This window comes from Pseudophryne corroboree, chromosome 3 (genome assembly GCF_028390025.1).
Source record: "Pseudophryne corroboree isolate aPseCor3 chromosome 3, aPseCor3.hap2, whole genome shotgun sequence".
Taxonomy (NCBI): domain Eukaryota; kingdom Metazoa; phylum Chordata; class Amphibia; order Anura; family Myobatrachidae; genus Pseudophryne; species Pseudophryne corroboree.
The window spans coordinates 764,147,566-764,168,515 of record NC_086446.1 but is presented as its reverse complement, the minus strand read 5'-3'; the positions used below and the strand labels follow the sequence as shown (position 1 = coordinate 764,168,515).

General features: G+C 41.9%; 1 long non-coding RNA gene across 2 annotated transcripts in view; it reads left to right on the top strand.

Annotated features, from left to right (window-relative positions):
* The window catches only part of LOC135056804 (uncharacterized), a 202,369-nt gene extending 181,847 nt beyond the window's left edge, over nt 1-20,522 (top strand). For both annotated transcript variants that reach the window (XR_010244076.1, XR_010244075.1), the window contains one exon: nt 20,120-20,522. This is a non-coding gene — a long non-coding RNA (uncharacterized LOC135056804). The remainder of the gene's footprint in view (nt 1-20,119) is intronic.
* Nucleotides 20,523-20,950: the final 428 nt, after the last annotated feature.

The window sequence follows — 20,950 nt, the reverse complement described above, 5'->3', positions numbered from 1 at the left end:
TGAAAATGAGCAAAAGTTAGGACACACCAAATTATAATCAGGGATCATATAGGAAGAATTTTGGGCCACACCCATGATATGTGGTCAGGAAAGGTGATCATTAGGACTGATGGTAAGCCTGAGGTAACGGTTAACAAATAGGGAGGTCATTCACTGAAGACACAGGAATGACCGGGTGAAACATTGTAAATGTATCTGTGAAATGTTTTTTTTTTCTCTCTCTCTCTATCTCCCCATCTCTGACGATTATTAGTAAGGACTCAAACATTGCATATCCGCTTGGTCTTTGCAGAAGTCTACCAAACCCCAGCATGACCTATCCGCATCAATGTATCCTGGCCAGATACAGAAAGTGGAGTATGGTGCTGGGGGGAGGGACGGCGCAAAGAAACCATTGGACATGTAGATATGACAGCCTGACGATCTGACAATGTTTTAAAAATGTTTGAAAAATGTTTTTTTTCTCTTTTCCTATTGATGGCTATTGTTGATTTAAGTAATATACACATGCATATAAATTGTTCTCTCTCTTTTGTTTTTTTTGCTGTTGTTGTTTTCTCTCTCTTCTCACTCATGCTTTCATGTTTTAAAGATGGTATGTCACACATCAGTTAGACAAATGGTAATGCAAGATTTTTTTGCTCCTTACAGAGAGATCGCTGATTTGGAAGGAAAGATTGCATCATCGGAATGTTCGTTTGGAAGACTGAAAGACAGCACCTTTTGAGATGACAGCGGAACAAGAAGAACAACAAGACTAGAGAACTAATTATCGTAACAAGTTTCTCTCCCCCTCAAACTGATTTTCTGTACCCCATTACAAATTTCTTCTTTTCTCCTCCTGTAAGATGGACTTGCCCCAAAAGCCTGTGATATGGATTTTCCTGTTGACCATGATGTTGACCAGAGCAGTCTGTTTCGGTGAGAGTATCAGTGAGGTCGAGAAAGGATCCAGAAAGGTCCTGATGATAAAGATGGAGGTGTAAATTTCCAATAACAACCCAATCACCAAGCAAAGGCGAGTACCGGAAACGATCCAGCAGCCATGTTATCTGTAAACATTTTCTTTTAAGGATTGTTAGCTGAAGAAAACTGTATCTGTAGGCTCTGTAACAATGTCATTGAGGATGGGTGCATTAAGAAATGCCAATCCAGTTTTAATATCCATCTGGACCGGCATCCCTTGAGTGACTATCACTCTTTAGTGGGTAGTGTGTTGAATAAAACAGATTGTTGGGTATGCTCTCAAGTGCCTCAAGGTCATAGCAAATCAGGGCTAGTACCATTTCCTTTAACGGTAGGGGAGGTACTTGAGCTAAAGGGTGGGAGACCGGTGGACAGGAGATTTAACATCTCCAGCCCTCCTAGTTTAAAGCTCCACCAATATCATGTGGATAGGTCCCTATTATGTTTTAACATCTCCAATCCCCGAAAGCCGGGAAATTGGGAAGTGTCATGGAGTAACCAAACCATGACCTTTTCGCATAGAGCAGATAGAATGCCTACAGATACAGAGCTTATACGCCACATAGCCAGTAGAGGAAAATCTTTCCGGTATAGGTATACCTTAGGAAACAGGATTACGAGAGTTGGAGAGGTATCACCAGGATACTGTGCACATATCGTACAACCTGATACGTGTACTAAACAGATGGGAGAATTAGGGTTAGGAGATTTCACATGGAAGGTTTGTAATATGGTTATGACATATTCCGTCCCATATGTTCTCCCCGATGATGCATATTTCATATGCGGGAGAAAGGCGTATGAGCGGCTTGCCCCAAACTCTGAAGGATTGTGTTATATTGGAAAAGTACTACCTGAGGTAATGAGTCTAAGGAGTGAGGAAACTGTAATTTCAATGGATTTGATTTATGACCCAACTGTAGAAACAATGATGTGATGAAAATGCGATTATACGGTCCGTTTCTTTCACCTGTTTTTCCGTTTTCCTCCAAGGTAAAAAGACCCACTTGGACGAGGAATTTGATGAGCCGATATACAGACAACAGATGGATTAAAGAAGAAGTTCTGACAACCTTATACACAGATTTTTGATGAACTATGCCATGGATCCCCAGTTTCCCTAGAAATTTTAAAATTACGCTAGCCCAACACTTATGTAAATCTATGGACATTGACAGCTTTTGCCCGCACCTTATGGGCAAAAGCACAAAGAAGACTGCAACCAACAGACACCGAACAAGACTTCAACCGACAAATGTACATTAACCTGACATAGAATACCACTGCATTTACCATAAGTGTTCTTTATCTTCATTTCTACAACCCTCAGGTAGTGACACACATAGTCGATAGGGAATACAGGCACAGATATCAGCAATCACATATTCCCCCATTCATGTATCATCAACTAAAATGTGCTCCCCCATTTTGTTGCAACCAAAAGCCGAAACGAGCTCGGTAAAGTTTGACAGCCCATCCACAGACCCTTAGTACGGGATAAGAAGGAATTCAAATGTATACTTCGCAATACCTCGAAGCTTGATTTAAAACACGTACGGCACGATGATACATGACCCCCCAAACATGGATTCATACATACATACTTCTGCTATCTCACTAGGTCATACCTTTTTCCCACCTTCTTCTCTCCTCCCTTACCCAACCATGGAAATGTATTAACATATGACATATATTTTTCTCTTTTTGAAATGTTTTAGGAAGTGGCAGTTATTGGTGACTGCCAAAGGGTGGACTGTCAAAGTCAAAAATATTACATAGAGAGAACATACAAACCACACACACATTTAAGTCGCTATACTTGCAAATATGCGCAGCGAGCACAGCAATATATGGAAACACACGCATTTGCTCGGACATGGCACGGAGATGGATTTGGCGCTTGTTTCATACAGTACATGGTTATAATAATGTCAAGCACCAGACATCATGGAGATTTAGAAGTGGCTGATGAATTGATGTCATGAATATGTATTATCTGAACAGAACCAGATGCGCCCATCATGTTTGGTATTGAAGCAAGCAGAATGATGTGTGGGTTAGTTTGATGCTGGTTGTGAAGTTGTGGGACATTGCAGCGGATAGATATGATTATATGTATAAAAGCTAAGATCACTTTGTTGAGAACAATGGATGATCAAGCCAACCTTTTACTAAGATTTTCAGGGCTGAACCTGATTAACATATACAAAGGAGAGAGAGAGACCCCTCCCCTAGGAACAGACACACAGGAGGATAGTTCCTGTCTGGGGGGGGTTGGGGGTCAGTTTTTGCTGGTGGCCTCAGAGAACAGATGTAATGAAGCTACACTCAGAACAAAGCTCCCAGAAGCATGGCTGGATCATCACCAGGCACCAAAGGCTAAGTATTGAATTCACATGGCTAGATAAGGAAATATAGACAGATTGCTTTCTGGTTTAGATAGGATGTTGTAACTTGGTTGTGTGATTGTTGGGTGTTTGTGTGATAGATCTGGGAGTCTGTGATGGTAGCTGGGACATTGGACAACCTGTAGCATAGCATTTGTGGTGTTTGTTTGCCTATGGTGATTTAAAATAGATTGTACTGGTTAGTTATAATATATATCTTGTTAATCATAAATACCACCATGCAGTTGCGTTTGGGCATGTGCTTGTGGCAGTGGCGGGCTGAGATGTGTGGTTACATTGTGATCTGGTCTTGTGATGAATATGCTCTGGTTGTTGGGATACTGAAGTTGTTTGGAATGTGAAAGTGAATGAGATGGTTCTAGGAAGTTGTTTGGAATGTGAAAGTGAATGAGATGGTTCTAGGAAGTTGTTTGGAATGTGAAGGTGAATGAGATGGTTCTAGGAAGTTGGATTGAAATTGTGAAAGGTGATTTAGATGGTTTGGAATTGTAAAATCAGAACATATGCATTGTTCTGAGGCTTGGACATTTTGGAATAAAATGGAGTCTTGTGTCTTCTGCTATGTGATTGTGGTGTAGTAGAGAGTGCCATGTGTTTGGACCTGCAAATCTAAAATGGCTGCTGCCAGGTGTGTTCCCCTCCCCCTTTCAGCCATGTGGTGTAGTCTTTGGAATCAAGTGGAGCTTTCCCAAAATGGAGTCTAGCTTCTGTCCCATGCGGTATTGTAGGGTTGTGTATATAGGGACAGCCAGTATGAGTAAGCTCAAGTATTTCATCAGCATTGACTAACTGCGCAGCGATTGTTCCTCACACGTGTAAGCTTCTCTGCAATCATATTGATCTTCTGACATATTGATATTGATCATATTGATATTCAATCATATTGAACTTCCATATTGATCATATTGAAGTTCTGACAACCTTATACACAGATTTTTGATGAACTATGCCATGGATCCCCAGTTTCCCTAGAAATTTTAAAATTTTAAAATTGTTATTGTGAGCCATTTCTCTCTCTCTCTCTTCCCCTCTTTCTCTCTTATTTTCCCTTAAATAGTATTGTATTGTATTGTATTTCCTGTGTAGTTATCTGGTTAGGTAGTCTATGTTATATTGTAGTGTATGATTTGTATTTGTATTAATTCTTTTGCAAGTATATCATTCATAATATATATATATTAGGCGTTGGACCCTGAGCCAGGTATCTGTGTATTTCTTATAGTGTTAAGTACTCTCAGAGCGTCGGTGACGCTCAAACAGCTTTGAAGTTAATAAGGTTACACTGTGTTGCATTTACACTCTACCACTACACAGAGGTTTAGAGTATAAGTACATTCCTTAAGGTATAGTTAAGGGAGTACCCCTGCGGTACTTTTTGCGCCAATTGCGTACTGTGTTCTTTAACCTTTAACGTGTTTTTAATAAGATAAATATTTAGCTTTGTTAATGGCATATTGAGGCTAGATGTAAGAGGAATCATCTCTATGATGAAGAGATGACTGACTAGTATTTATTCTAATACCCTGCACATAATCAATAAAGAGGGTATACTTAAATTTTTATGGGCAAATTTTATACAGTACATGATGTATCGCTAGAGCTACAGTGGCTGTAGCAATAAATCACATCTAAAATTTTGGCCTTCAAAGTTAAAATGTACCCTCCTCACTGATTAGGTGCAGGGTGCTAGAATGAGCACTAACTGACTGAGGGTAAAGGCATTGTGACATGAGCCAGGATAGCCAGCTACAATACTTATTATTTTTTTGTTTTTCATCGCCCACCACGTGCATATAATGGAATAGGTGTGGCACCTATTTATATGGGTTTGATATGCGTGACCGGCAGTAACCATACCAACGCCAGGATCCTGGCTTTTAGATGCCCGGCAGTGTGTGTGTGTGGGGGAGGGGGGGGGTCGAGCACAACAAAGCCCTTGCGGGCTCTCTGCAGGCTTTTAGTCCCAGCCATATGTATTATTACATTTATTGTTGTTACATTTTATTTATAAGGTGCTACATGTGTTTCGCAGCGCCGTACAAAGGACAGTACAGGGAGACAAAACATCAACTCATAAACTCAACTAAACTCATCATCCACTCACTGGGATTTGTTGGGCCGTGCCTAACGTGGAAAGCAGATCCACCTATTCTTATTTACTTTACTTATTCACCCTCTCTCCTTTCTTCTAGACATATTTCCATTCCTTTTACTAATTTCTTATATAGGTGCACTCTCATTGGTGTACGGATCATATAAATTCTCTATCATACCACGCTGCCAATGTCCGATCTTGGAAGCCAAACAGCGTTGGGCCGGGTTAGTACCTGGAAAGGAGACTTCCTGCGAATACCTGGTGTTGTAGAGCAGGAATAATTTTCCTCTCTGACACCAACAGCAGTATCACCACTAAATATCTCTCTTACAATACCTCTTTACTGTAGTTTTCCGTCCAGTTTCTATTATTGATACATGTGATGTCTGTCACTAATTCAGGTTTCTATTGTTGGTGACCAATAATTTCCAATCATAATTGGTCTTATTGAGACATACTTATTATTACTTTCACGACCACTCCTCGGTCCCATTAATACAGATATTCTGTACTGGTCGGGGGAATTGGGGGTAAGACAATTGAGTGTCTACAACCTTTCCAATCACTTTTTGTGAAAAAATAGACCAGAACATTTTAAATCTTTTTCATAATTTTCTTTATTTTCTATGGATCATTTAGATGGGTAATTATGTTTTAAACATTTTTTCTTTCACATATGATAAGAATTTTTCCTCTCTTGTATAAGAGTGCGCCCACACAAGATCCTTCTTTCTCCCATTGCCAGTACATGTACTTTTTGCTCTGGGCGCACCACCAACTAGGACAATATAAAGAAAAAAACTGCATTTTTTTTTCTTCCCAAATTCTTAAGGGTTTAAATTGTCCAGTTTTGGTTTCCACATGTATGACTGTATTATCTTGACCAGTGCCCGATCGCCCTTTGCCTAACCGACAGGATTGTGCCAGAGCTTGGATGTGGGGTGCAAAGGAGAGGGCAGAGTCAAGAGTGACACTCAAGCAGCGGAGTTGGGAAACTGGGGAGATGTATGTACGTACAGTCTATAGCTCCCAGGGGATACGGTCATTAGGGCGACACCACTTAGGTGGACAGTCATTAGGTTGACATGAGGTTTAAAAAAAAAAAAAAAATTGTACTTTTTCGTACTTTACGATCTACGTGGACTACGATTGAGAATAGTAACCTGCGCCCGAAGCATGGCGAGTGAAGCGAGCCATACGAGGGGACACGGTGCACTAATTGGAGTTCCCCGCCACTTTACGAAGAAAGCTAAACCAAAAAAAGTCAAAATTCATGTCGACCTTTTGACCTGTCGACCTAATGCATGTCAACCTAATTTGTGTTGACCCATATCCACTTCCAGGATAGGGTGTTGTATGGAGGGTCAACAAGAGTAAGGGCGACAGTGTCTAGGTTGATCACTATTGGTCGACAGTAAGCAGGTCGACAAGGGTTCTACGTTAATATGTACTAGGTCGACATAGCATAAGGTTGACATGAGTTCTTTCACTTTTTTGGGTGTTTTCTCTGTACATTGACCGGGAACCCCAATTAGTGAACCGTGTCCTCTCACATGGCTCGCTTCGCTCACCATGCTTTGTGGAAGGTGCCTCGCTCCACTACCGCTGCACTTGGCACATGTTACCGTTCCCAATTGTAGTCCACGTGTATCATAAAGTATGAAAGTTAAAAAAATTATTATTTTTTAAACTCGGGTGGACCTTTTGTCATGTCGACATAGAAAATGTTGACAGAGTCCATGTTGATCTAGAAACCATGTTGACCTAGTTACTGTCAACCAGTAGTGGTCAACCTAGACACTGTCGACTTAAGTCTTGTCGACCTAGAGACCGGATATTAGACATGCCTGCATGACTACAGAAAGCTACCCTCAGCTCAAGCCACTGTGACTCTTTGCTGGGAAAGTTTACACAAGTTTATACAAGTTTAGGAAAGGTTCTTCATACTGTAGCTGCAATGATTTGGGTAAAATGATGGAAGATTGTTGCTTGTGATATACCCACCACCAGGGGCATAGCTACCAAAGGTGCAGGCAGTGCAGCTGATATGGGGCCCAGAGCTGAGTGGGGCCCATCTTCACTGTCAGTTACATGTGTTGTATAGATTTTCCACCAGTGGGGCCCTTACAAATCTGTGCCTTTCGGTCTACAATATATCAAGTTACACCCCTGGACCTGCTCATTGTACTGTGGTATAAAATGAACTGGATGGCATTAAAATGTTACATACAGTAATATGAATTGTGGCACAAATTGAGGTGGAGTCACTATAGTCTGGCCTAATATGAACTGTGGACACTGTACAGTTTATAATAAGGTGATTTAGGGGTACTATATTGGCTAATGGGCACTGGCAGCCCTACAATGTGACATAATACATTTTATAAAACATGGGGCACTATTATGGGGCATAACATTAACTAAGGCTCTGCTGTAGTTCAGTAAATGAAGTAGGGCACTATTATGGGGCATACAATGAACAACTGCTAAAAAGAGGTGTTTCTCTAGAAGCATTGGGACAGGGGCCCCTTCAAAGTGTTGCTATGGGGCCCACAAAGTTCTGGCTACGCCCCTGCTCACCACTCTAGAGGATACTGACTGGATCCAATGGCAAAAAATGCAGAACAGCTAGCAGCTTATACAGGCCTTATACGGCATGGTACTATACAGTGTATGGCTGGAGCTGAGTCTTGACTAGGTCATTATAGAAGATAGAGAAAAAAAATCTGTTGCACTGGGAACAATTGTGAAATAATTACCAGAAAGACTACCCTATTGTATAATATCTTTTTGTTAACCAGGGGGTCATACCAAAGACCTAAGTTATTACTACACACCTACTTTCATCTCCTTGTGTGTTTGTCTTGACTGGGTCATACAGGTTCATTATGCTGTTATGGGCACTGCATTAAGGCTTAACTGCCCACATGGAAGAACCTAGGACTGCGTAGGCTCCGCGGTACCTCAAGAGGTTGCCGATCCTTCCCTGTTTCTGCGCCCTGCGCCCTTTCAGTCTCTTAGTGAAGTGTTGCGCATCCTGGTTAAGTGGGGAGCTCCGACAAACATCCCACTCCATATTATCTACACCCACATTGCTGCAGGTGGTTCTGTCCATATTTATATGGACAGAACCCTTGTGACATGGCATGCTTCTCCCAGTGCCAATGGACCACAAAACTCATGTTTGTCAACCAGGTCATGCTGTGATCTCTAATTCAGCACAAACAATGCCATAAAGTGTATTTTAATTATTGTGAGGACATGAAGGGTTATCCTCCACCCCATACCTCGTGTCTCACAGTATGAAGTAGTGCATTCAGGTACTTTTACAGCTATCTTTTTACAGATTACATTTGGCCCAATGTGTATTTTATTAGTCATAGGTAATGCTATGCTTTTACATTATACACTGATTACTATTGAAACATGCTGGGGTTTTTTTATATGTTGTTGTTGTTCTGCTGTTTCAGACACTTGTCAAGGTTACTGTATGTGTTACTAGTAATCTAGTTATGTCTGTGTTTTTGTATTGGTAATTACATTAGCAAGTCAAGTCCAACCCATTCTATTGTATAATCCAAAAGATACTGTACTGTAGTTCTTTTTTAAATCTCCACAGAAGGTTTTTCCCAATAAGTGATGTAACTCTTTTCTCAGTTCAGCGAAACACAGGTTATCTAAATTTATCAACTTGATGTACTCATATTGTTTGCTCTAGTAGTTTATGCCACTTGAGAGGCTCTGATCCCACCCTATGGGGGTCCTTCTGAGTTGATTGCTCGCTAGCAGTTTTTAGCAGCCGTGCAAACGCTATGCCACCGCCCACTGGGGAGTGTATTTTAGCTTAGCAGAAGTGCGAATGCATGTGCAGCCGAGCTCAGCAAAAACAGTTTGTGCAGTTCCTGAGTAGCTCAAAACCTACTTAGGGCTTGCAATCACTTCAGCCTATTCGTGTCTGGATTTGACGTCATGCAAACGCCCAGACACGCCTGCGTTTTTTTCAGCCATGCCTACACTTTTACAAACACTCCTTGAAAACGGTCAGTTGACATCCAGAAGCGTCCCTTTCCTTTCAATCTTCTTGCGGCCGCCAGTACGAATGAAAGGTTCGCTAGAACCTGTGCACAACCACAACGGCCTTTGTATGCGTGCGCATTGCGGTGCATGCGCAGAAATGCCTATTTTTTGCCTCATCGCTGCGCTGCGAAAATCCGTAGCTACCGAGTGCCTCAGAATGACCCCCTTTAGCCTGAAGCTATTCTGTATTTATACAAAGAGATTCCCAGGGATAAACCAGAGAGAGAGAGAGAGATGTGTTGAACTGGAGGAAGAGGTTTAGGGGCCCATTTATCATGGATTACATATTGGGGGGAATTCAAATGTTTGTAAAGTTGGTTGGGTGTCTGTTTTTTCCTGTCTATTAGATAGGAATAAACAGACACCCAACTGACTTTTCAAACATTTGAATTTCCCCAATTGAATGCGATCTGGGTGGGATCTTACCACCCAGGATCGCATTGCAATATGCGATTCTATCCCCCGAATTATTTATTTATTAACAGTTTCTTATATAGCGCAGCAAATTACGTTGCGCTTTACAATTTGAAATAACAATAACAAACTGGGTGATAACAGTCATAGGAGGTAGGAAGGCCCTGCTCGCAAGCTTACAATCTATAGGGAAATAGGCATATGTACACAAGGAAAGGTCCTATCTATTGCATAGAATGAGAAGACATGTGAGGATATGTGTGGACTGTACAGAGTGGATGTAATTTGATAGGAAGGTTTATGAAACTTATGTGGGCGGTTCAGGAATTTGATACGCTTGCCTAAAGAGGTGAGTTTTGAGGGAACGCTTGAAGGTTTGGAGACTAGAGGAGAGTCTTATTGTGCGTGGTAGGGCATTCCACAGAGTGGGTGCAGCCCGATGAAAGTCCTGCAGTCGTGAGTGGGAGCGAGTAATGAGTGTGGATGAGAGACGCAGGTCTTGTGAAGAGCGAAGAGGTCGGGTTGGGAGATATTTTGTGATAAGCGAAGTGATGTACGTTGGTGTAGTTAGGTTAATGGCCTTGTGTGTGAGTAAAAGTATTTTATATTGAATGCGGTAGAGTACAGGTAACCAATGGAGGGACTGACAGAGTGGATCTGCAGACGATGAATGTCTAGCGAGGAAGATAAGCCTCGCCGCTGCATTCAGAGTCTCGTTTTGGGAAGACCAGTTAGGAGACTATTGCAATAATCAATGCGGGAGATAATGAGAGCGTGGATTAGAGTTTTAGCAGTGTCTTGTGTAAGGTATGGTCGTATTTTTGATATGTTTTTTAGATGCATGTAACATGATCTTGAGACAGATTGAATGTGGGGAACAAAGGACAGATCAGAGTCAAGGATGACACCTAGGCAGCGAGCTTGTGGGGTAGGGTAGATAGTCGAGCTTTCAACAGTGATAGAGATATCAGGTTGGTACCTACTATTGGCCGGTGGAAATATAATTAACTCTGTCTTTGAAATATTAAGTTTGAGGTGGCGAGATGTCATCCAGGATGAGATGGCAGAAAGGCATTCAGTGACACGGTCCAGTACAGATAGGGACAAGTCAGGGGAGGATAGGTAGATTTGAGTATCATCTGCGTACAGATGATACTGAAAACCAAAAGAGCTGATTAGTTTACCAAGAGATGAGGTATAGATAGAGAAAAGCAGAGGACCCAAGACTGAGCCTTGCGGTACTCCAACTGAAAGAGGTAGCGAAGATGAGGTAGATTCAGAGAAGCGAACACTGAAGGAGCGATTAGATAGGTATGATAGGAACCAAGAAAGGGCTGTGTCTTTAAGACCTAGGGATTGTAGTGTCTGTATGAGAAGAGAGTGGTCTACAGTGTCAAATGCAGCAGATAGATCTAGAAGAATAAGTAGTGAGTAATGGCCTTTAGACTTCGTAGTGACCAAATCATTAACCACTTTAGTCAGTGCCGTCTCTGTGGAATGTTGGGAACGGAAGCCTGACTGAAGAGGGTTCAACAAAGTGTATGAGTTGAGAAAGTGTGTGAGTCGAGTGTAGGCAAGTCTCTCAAGTAGCTTAGAGAGACAAGGTAGCTGAGAGATAGGGCGGTAGTTTGAGAGAGCATTAGGGTCAGAATTTTGTTTTTTTAAAATGGGAGTAATCACTGCATGCTTGAAGAGTGAAGGAAAAATACCAGTAGAGAGAGAGAGATTACAGATGTTAGTTAAGGTAGGGATGAGCACCAGAGACAGAGCTTTACTTATTTGTGAGGGTAAAGGATCAAGAGGAGAGGTAGTAGAGAAGCAGGATGAGAAGAGTGATGATACTTCATCTTCATTTGTGGGATCAAATGAAGAAAGAGTGCAAGAGGGTTCAGGTAAAGAACGGAGCAGGTCACTGGCTGCCGAAGAGCATACCATTTCATCTCGGATCTTAGCAATCTTCTCCTTGAAGTAGGAAGCAAGATCCTGTGCCTTGATAGTGGCTGGTGGGGTAGGTGCGGGAGGATTCAGAAGTGATTTAAATGTATTAAAGAGTCGTTTGGGGTTAGAGGCTTGAGCAGAGATAAGAGTTTGGAAACATGTTTGTTTGGCAGTGTCCAGGGCATTTTTATAAGAATGGTAGACTGTCTTATATGTGAGGAAGTCACTTGAAATACAAGATTTACGCCACTGACGTTCAAGTTTTCGTGTGAGTTTTTGTAGTTGTCTTGTTAATTTGGAGTGCCATGGTTGACATCTAGGCCTACGTGGAGTGTGATGGGTAGCTGGAGCCACTTCATCAAGGGCTAGTTCTAGAGTCTCATTAAGGTGTGATACAGCCATCTCAGGAGAGGTGAATGCAGAAATAGGTGAAAGCAGTTGTTGGAGTGAAGTGGAAAGGTCTTGAAGATTAATTGTGTTAATATTTCTGCGAGTTTGAGGAAGATTGGAGAACTTCCACAACACAGGGTTTGAATTAACAGAGGAAAGCATGCAGGTGATAAGGTTGTGATCTGAGAGGGGGAAAGGAGTGTTAGTAAGTTCAGCGATGGAGCATAGTCTGGTGAATACTAGATCAAGGCAGTGGCCCGCCTAATGAGTAGAGGAGTCAGTCCATTGGGAGAGGCCAAGAGAGGAGGTTAGAGAGAGTAGTTTGGAGGCATGCGCAGCAGATTTTGGACAATCAATAGCAATATTGAAATCACCCAGTAGATAGCTGCAACACGCAGAGAGAAAGGAGAGTAAACCCTAATGGAATGTATTCTTATGCAAACACAGGGACAGGGGCTCTGAAAGCAGCCCATCCCTGCGATGTGCAATGACGGCTGCCGGAGACACTGCGCATGCGTGGTCACCTCGACCGCACAAGCACAGAGGCCACTCCCAGGAAGAGTTCCAGGCGAACCTTCTGCCCTGCCAGCAATGCAATTTGTAGCCCATAGGCTACTGCCATCTTCAGCTGCGAGGACCAATATTGGGAATGCATCGCATAGAAACCTATGGTTTATGCGGCTGCAGGCAGCAATGGAGGGATCGCAGCAGGAACCGATACCTGCTGCGGCCCCTCCTTCTTACATTTGGGGGAAGTATAATATTTGCGACTTACCCCGGTAATAGACACAAATATACTGTGAGCATAAGGAATTGGGACTGTGCAATGGACATACTTTGGGACTGTGCCCTGCCACTTGCCAGACTCTGTGCGCACCTAGTGACTGGTTCATGCCTGTTATCCTGTTGTGATTCCAGATTATTGAAGTGCATCTGCTATGTTACATCTATACCTTGCATCAGTCTGAGTGATCCAAGGAACCCCGTTCCCTCACATTTGGTGGCTGCAACAGTGGGATCATTCTCGGTCCAGGCAATGCAGAATAAGGAAACAATAATCCAAGCTGAGATACAGTAGCCAGGTATTTTTATAGGTCTGTATAGGGCCTGTTATGCGAGCAGCCAACTCAGACTGACACAATTGAGTCAGTGAAGGAAAATGAATGGTATGCTGTGCAGTGCTGCTGAAATGTATCCAGAATGGATCACAAACAGGGATTTGCAACTGATTCACTGTGACTGAGATAATCCTGATGAGGATAATGATGATGATGATGATGACTATGAGTCATAGAAACATAGAAACGTAGAATTTGACGGCAGATAAGAACCACTTGGCCCATCTAGTCTGCCCCTTTTTTATTTTATCCTTTAGGCAATCTCAACCCTTTTTTAACCTTGATTCTTTGTAAGGATATTCATATGCCTGTCCCAAGCATGTTTAAATTGCCCTACAGTCTTAGCCTCTACCACCTCTGATGGGAGGCTATTCCACTTATCCACTACCCTTTCTGTGAAGTAATTTTTCCTTAAATTTCCCCTGAACCTCCCCCCTTCCAGTCTCAATGTATGCCCTCGAGTTCTAATACTTCTTTTCCTTTGAAGAATGTTTCCCTCCTGAACTTTGTTAAGACCCTTTATATATTTGAAAGTTTCTATCATGTCTCCCCTTTCCCTTCTCTCCTCCAAACTATACATGTTAAGATCTTTTAGCCTTTCCGGGTAAGTTTTGTGATGTAGGCCATGCACCATTTTAGTTGCCCTTCTTTGTACACTCTCTAATGTATTTATATCCTTCTGGAGATAGGGTCTCCAGAACTGGACACAGTATTCCAGATGGGGCCGTACCAATGACCTATACAGTGGCATTATCACTTCTTTTTTCCTGCTACTGATCCCTCTCCCTATGCAACCAAGCATCTGACTTGCCTTTCTCATTGCTTTGTTGCATTGCTTTCCTGCCTTTAAGTCACTTGAAATAGTGACTCCTAAATCTCTTTCCTCCTCAGTAGTTTCCATTATAGTACCCTTGATACTATACTTAGCCTTTGGGTTTTTGAGACCCAAGTGCATGATTTTGCATTTTTTAGCATTAAACTGTAGTTGCCACGTTCTTGACCATTTCTCAAGCCTACCTAGGTCATCAATCATTTGTTTGACCCCTCCCGGTGTGTCTACCCTGTTGCATATCTTTGTATCATCTGCAAAAAGGCATATCTTTCCTTCAATACCATCAGCAATGTCACCAACAAAGATATTAAAGAGAACTGGACCAAGTACAGATCCCTGGGGTACTCCACTGGTAACATTTCCCTCCATAGATTGCACTCCATTAACTATGACTGTCTGTTTCCTATCCTGCAACCAGGTTCTTATCCATTTAACTGATTTATAATCCACCCCCAGGCTTTCAAGTTTATTTAGCAGTCTGCGATGTGGGACAGTGTCAAATGCCTTACTAAAGTCTAGATATGCTACATATACAGCTCCCCCTTGATCTATTATTTTCATCACAGAGTCAAAAAAGTCAATAAGATTTGTTTGGCATGATCTCCCACCAGTAAATCCATGCTGTTTTTGATCCTGTAAGTTGTTTGATTTAAGATATTCCACTACGCTTTCTTTTAATAGTTTTTCCATTACTTTCCCTACTACTGATGTAAGGCTTACTGGTCTGTAGTTACTTGCTTCTTCCTTGCTTCCACTTTTGTGCACTGGAACTACATTTGCTCTTTTCCAGTCCTCTGGAATATCACCTGTATTTAGTGACTGGTTAAATAATTCTGTTAAAGGTGTAACCAGCACATCTTTTAGCTCTTTGAGTATCCTTGGGTGTATCCCATCTGGTCCCATTGATTTATCCACTTTTAGTTTTGAAAGTTCTGTTAGGACCTTCTCCTCTGTAAATGTATTTTCATCTACCTTATTTTTATGAATGTCCTTGCAATTTACTGTGGCCCCATCCCTTCTTCTGTAGTAAATACTGAGCAAAAATAATTATTCAGGTGATCTGCTATTGCCTTGTCTCCCTCCACCAAATGCCCACTCTCTGTCTTAAGTCTTATTATTCCTCCATTTGATTTTCTCCTTTCACTTATATACTTAAAAAAAATGTTGCCCCCTTTATCTACTGACTGGGCCATTTTCTCCTCAGCTTCTGCCTTTGCACGTCTGATCACTTTCTTAGCATCCTTCCGTCTGTCCAGATACTCCTCTTTGTCGTTATTATTTTGAGTCTGTTTGTATTTCCTAAAAGCCATCTTTTTTGCTTTCACACTAGTTGATACTACTTTTGTGAACCACACTGGCTTCCTTTTCCTGGTGCTTTTCCTAACCATTTTGATACAAAGGTCTGTTACACTTAGTAATGCACTTTTAATTTTTTTCCACCTCTCCTGCACTCCTTCCAAGTTCCTCCAGTCTGCCAATGAATCACTTAAACATCTCCCCATTTTTGCAAAGTCTGCATTTCTAAAATCCAACACCTTTGTTTTTGTGTGAGAGGAGTTGGATCCTGTCTTTATACTAAACCATACTGCTTGATGATCACTGGATCCCAGGTGCTCACCCACATATATATCAGATATCCTATCACCATTTGTAAGAATTAGATCTAATATTGAGTCTTTGCGAGTGGGCTCCCTCACCAATTGCTTGAGAGATGCTCCCTGTAAGGAATGTAGAAATTTGCCACTTGTAGCTGAACTTGCGAAAGACCCCTCCCAATTTACATCAGGTAAATTAAAGTCTCCCATGATTATGACTTCTCCCTTAAAAGCCATTTTAGAGATGTCCAACAATAGGTTCCTGTCCAAATCCTGCCCCAGGCCTGGTGGTCTATAGATCACCCCAATGCGAATAATGTCCTTCTTCCCAGTTTCTATGGTGACCCAAAGGGCCTCAGTTTTGGCTTCAATATTTTGTATTAAAGTAGCATTTATGCTTTTTTTCCACATACATTGCTACCCCTCCTCCTATTCTTCCTATTCTATCTTTCCTAAATAAATTGTATCCTGGTATAGTTAAATCCCAGTCATGATTCTCATTGCACCAAGACTCTGTAATTGCCACAAAATCCAGGTTATCCCTTGTCATTATCGCAATTAGCTCTGGAATTTTGTCTCCTAAACTCCTAGCATTTGCAGACATAGCTTTAAGAATTTTTTCTGTGCATTTGTTAGTAGTAGCCATGTCCAGAGCGTACAAAATAAATGACAAGTTTAAAGTTGAAATTACCTGTTTGGGGATGTTGCTCAGTATTTGTTTTCTTTTACTAATCAGTAATCATACTCTGTCCTTTACACCATGACTATACCTTACTAAATATAAAGACATAGTACACCTGACCACAATGGGTTAATGTTCAAAGGAGGTAATCACCAGTTAGTATGCAATACTAAACTGTTTCACTGAGCAACTTCCCCACACATGCAATGTCATTTACAAGAAATCATTACATAAAGAAACATACATAAGTTTGCATAAGAGAGAACAGTAGTGAGCAGATTGGGGATGCCTTTTCCTAGGTTTTTTAAAAACGGATGATATGCATAAGGTGAATTACATACTTTTGAGCATTAAGGCAGTCCTTTTGTGGTAGTGTTGGTGTGTTGATGTTTTCCTTCTGGTTTTCTTCGGTTTAACGCAGGTATAACGCTATTTTTATAATAACACTTTTATGTCAGCACTTCTATGGAAGCACATCCAGCCGACGGCTATCCAGCCGTATACTAGACTTCAAATAGGAACAATATCCATGTGAATGCAATGATGCCTATGTAATGAGTCCTATGTAAATAAGAAGTCTTACTATTTTGTGGACATAATCTTGCCCATGTACCACTTCATATAATATCTCCTCTGAGATTCCCATTAATACTGGACGCATCTGTAAGTCTGGTGGTGTTGGCTGAAGAAGAAAATTATCCACCCTGGCACGCCCACACATTCTAGCTGTTAGCTAGAACTGGGATGATTCAAACACAGCTCCGGATTTGGTCACTCCTTTTAAAATCAGCCTGAGCTAGCTGGGGTTCAGCTACAGTATAACCAATAATAACTTGGCATTTTGTTTTAAGTCTCTAAACCAGTGATGGATCCTTGGCCCTCCAACAGGGGCGTAGCCAGAACTTTTTGGGCCCCATAGCAATGTTTCAAGAGAGACTCTTCTCTGCAGCAGCAGTTAATTTTATGCCCTATAACAGTGCCCTAGTTCATTTTCTGAACCATAGTAGAGACTTATTTAATGTTATGCCCCATAATAGTGCCCTAGTTTATTTCATGAATCGCAGTAGTGCTTAAGTTCACCCTATGTCACGTTTCAGAGCTGCCAGTACACATTATGCCGCACAGTGTCCCCAATTCACATTATGATATAAAGTGATCCCCGTTCATATTGTGCCTCATTACAGAGCCCCGGTTCATATTATATAACATTATAATGCCATCCAGATTATTTTATACCACACTACAGTACAATGAGCAGGTCCAGTGGCATACCTAGATATATTGCAGGCCCCAAGGAAAAAGTTTGTACCACCCAATGGCGAAAAAATTTATATAACATATGTAACTTTGACAGGGAAGGTGGCCCCTCTCAGCTCTGGGCCCCATAGCAGCTGTACTGCCTGCACCTATGGTAGCTACGCCCTTGCCCTCCAACCTTCAAAAGGACAGTACATCATCTTTAATTATAAGAATGAATCAACGCCTGAAAACATTGCAAAGCCCAAACCATTGCCAGAGGGCTTCAAAGTTCTCACTTGCTCAAAACTTTAACCGCTATCTACTCAGTGGCCCTCATTCCGAGTTGTTCGCTCGTTCTTTTTCATCGCATCGCAGTGAAAATCCGCTTAGTACGCATGCGCAATGTTCGCACTGCGACTGCGCCAAGTAACTTTACTATGAAGAAAGTAATTTTACTCACGGCATTTTCATCGCTCCGGCGAACGTAATGTGATTGACAGGAAATGGGTGTTACTGGGCGGAAACACGGCGTTTTAGGGGCGTGTGGCTGAAAACGCTACCGTTTCCGGAAAAAACGCAGGAGTGGCCGGAGAAACGGTGGGAGTGTCTGAGCGAACGCTGGGTGTGTTTGTGACGTCAACCAGGAACGACAAGCACTGAACTGATCGCACAGGCAGAGTAAGTCTGAAGCTACTCTAAAACTGCTACGAGGTTTGTGATCGCAATATTGCGAATACATCGTTCGCAAATTTAAGAAGCTAAGATACACTCCCAGTAGGCGGCGGCTTAGCGTGAGCAACTCTGCTAAATTCGCCTTGCGAGCGATCAACTCGGAATGAGGGCCAGTATTCCCATTTTCTCCAAAATAGGCGCACATGCCCTCAGAAACCCGCATGCCACCAAAGGCACCACATGCACTCACACCTCCACAAGTACCCACTTAGAATCCAAATACCCCCATGTTTTTTGCTTTCCTTGCAACTCAATATCATCCCCACTGTGTTCTTGCTCATAGACTGTACCTTCTGCATTTTAGGGAATAATAATCAGAGGGTGTGATTCCGATTTGTACGCAATAATGATATAACTGAGCGATTATCGGTAGACTGCTTTATGCGCCCTGCGATCTCACTGCACACGCACCAAGATACCTTTGCAGTGCCGCTCGCAGTGAGGACTAATTTTCAGAGTGATTGACATGAGGGGACCGTTTGGGGGAGTTAATGTGGGAGTGGTGGCAAAAACGCAGCCGTGTTATGGACGTTTTCGAGTTGTGTATCTGCCTCCAGCTGCGATCTTATACATAGAGAAACACGGCGCCAGTGTCACTACTGCCACGGCCAGTCTGCATGACCATAGACTTGATGTGCTGAGGACTTTGCGGTCACTCTGATGGGCGTGTATATTCTTCCCTGGGTGGATGCTTCACTTGCGACGCTTAGCAATTCCGTAGGCTGAAAAATCACAGCTGCGCAGGCATGCATGTACAAACATGAATTAGTGTGTGAAATAGAGTATTTTCCTCCTGTATTGGCGGATTATGAAGGAGCAGCATTGAGGGATACATGGGTGAGAGAGTGTCCAATAGTAGGACTTATTCTTAGCAGAGACTCAGAAGATCCTTATATCACCTTCCACTCCTATGATATAGAGCAGCGCAGTGATCAATTGTCTGTATTGTAGGTGCATACTGTATGTCTGACTTGATGTGCCAAGTCTATTAATGCAAATGTATTGTGTTCAATTGAAATCCAGATTAATTTGTCATTTCACAACGTAATCCTATTATATGCTATTGTAGTCATAATTTGGGCCATGAGGCAGGGGGTTTCCTGGGAACCGGCGCTTGCCTATGAACCAGAACTCTGCAAGTCTGAGGCCACAGATAAACCACCTCTGCTTTACTGAGTAATAATGATAATGATAACAAAAGTAGTACAGCGTAAGGGGGGGAAAAAATCATATACTGTACTTTGACAAACTTTTAAACTTGCATTTTTTTTAAAATGTCAAAAATGTGTCATTATACGTGATATAGGTAATTAATTATCCAATCACCCCCCAGTGGTGAGATTTCTGGAGGCTGCAACTTGAGTAAGATCAGGAATGTGATAACTGTATGGAAAAAACCCTGTGAAAATGTGAAGAGGATTATTTGAATAATTTCCCCCAGAGGCGCTGCCTGAGAGTCCTGCTGACATTACAATGTCTACAGTCATGTTGGCATTTCTGACATTTTAAAAAAAAAGGGAAAAAACTGCAAAAAGTTTGGGTAGGGAAAATACAGAAAAAGGGACTGGGAAGTATACCAGAAATCGTAAAATACACATCAATGACTATATGTAATCCATCCCTTCATCACTAGGAACCCACTCAGTGTGTGGAACGTGCACCAAATTGCATATATGTGTCGCTACCTTGTGGGAAAATAATATTTAAAGTACCAAGATACCTAAGAAGATATTTGATGAACTGTGGACCCTTCATTGATGCTACACCATCCTCGATGGACAATTGTTTCTGAACCAATCATATATGAAGAATTAACTTTTTTCAAAATATTTTTCTTATTTTTTTTTCTTATTTTTTTTCTCTCTCTTTCTCTTCTTTCATCTCCCCCTCTTTTCTCTCCCCAACTTCTTTTCCTTATCCTTTCCTTTTGTACTCTTTTGTCTTTGTGTCAATGTACCTTGAGACCTGAACTAATCAAGGCACAGGAAAATTGTGTAAATCATATTGACATTTAATAAACAATTAGTTAACTTAAACTGCATATTGTTTCTTTCTACACCTATAGTGTAAAAGGTTATTGTGCTGGAATATACACCACCTCACACATAGTAATCCACCAAGGTGTCAGTCATATTTGTAATAAGAAGGCTTTAGTGTGGTGCTGACCAGTATGAACCACGTTTATCAGATACACACAGAGGTGTAGCAAGGTATCATGGTGCCTGGAGCAAGATATGTTTCGGCGCCCCTCTCCCCTGTACTGAATTGGGGGCATGGCCACCAGGGCCGGTTCTAGACCTTGTGGCATCCAGGGAGAAAGTTTCCATTGGCGCCCCCCACCACACACACCCATAGCTTAAACATAGTGCGTGCCAAAGGCACGCAGCAAAAAATAGGAGCGTGGCTTCATAGGGAAGGGGTGTGGCCAAAGTTATGCCCCCTTTAGTTATGGACCCAGTAGTTG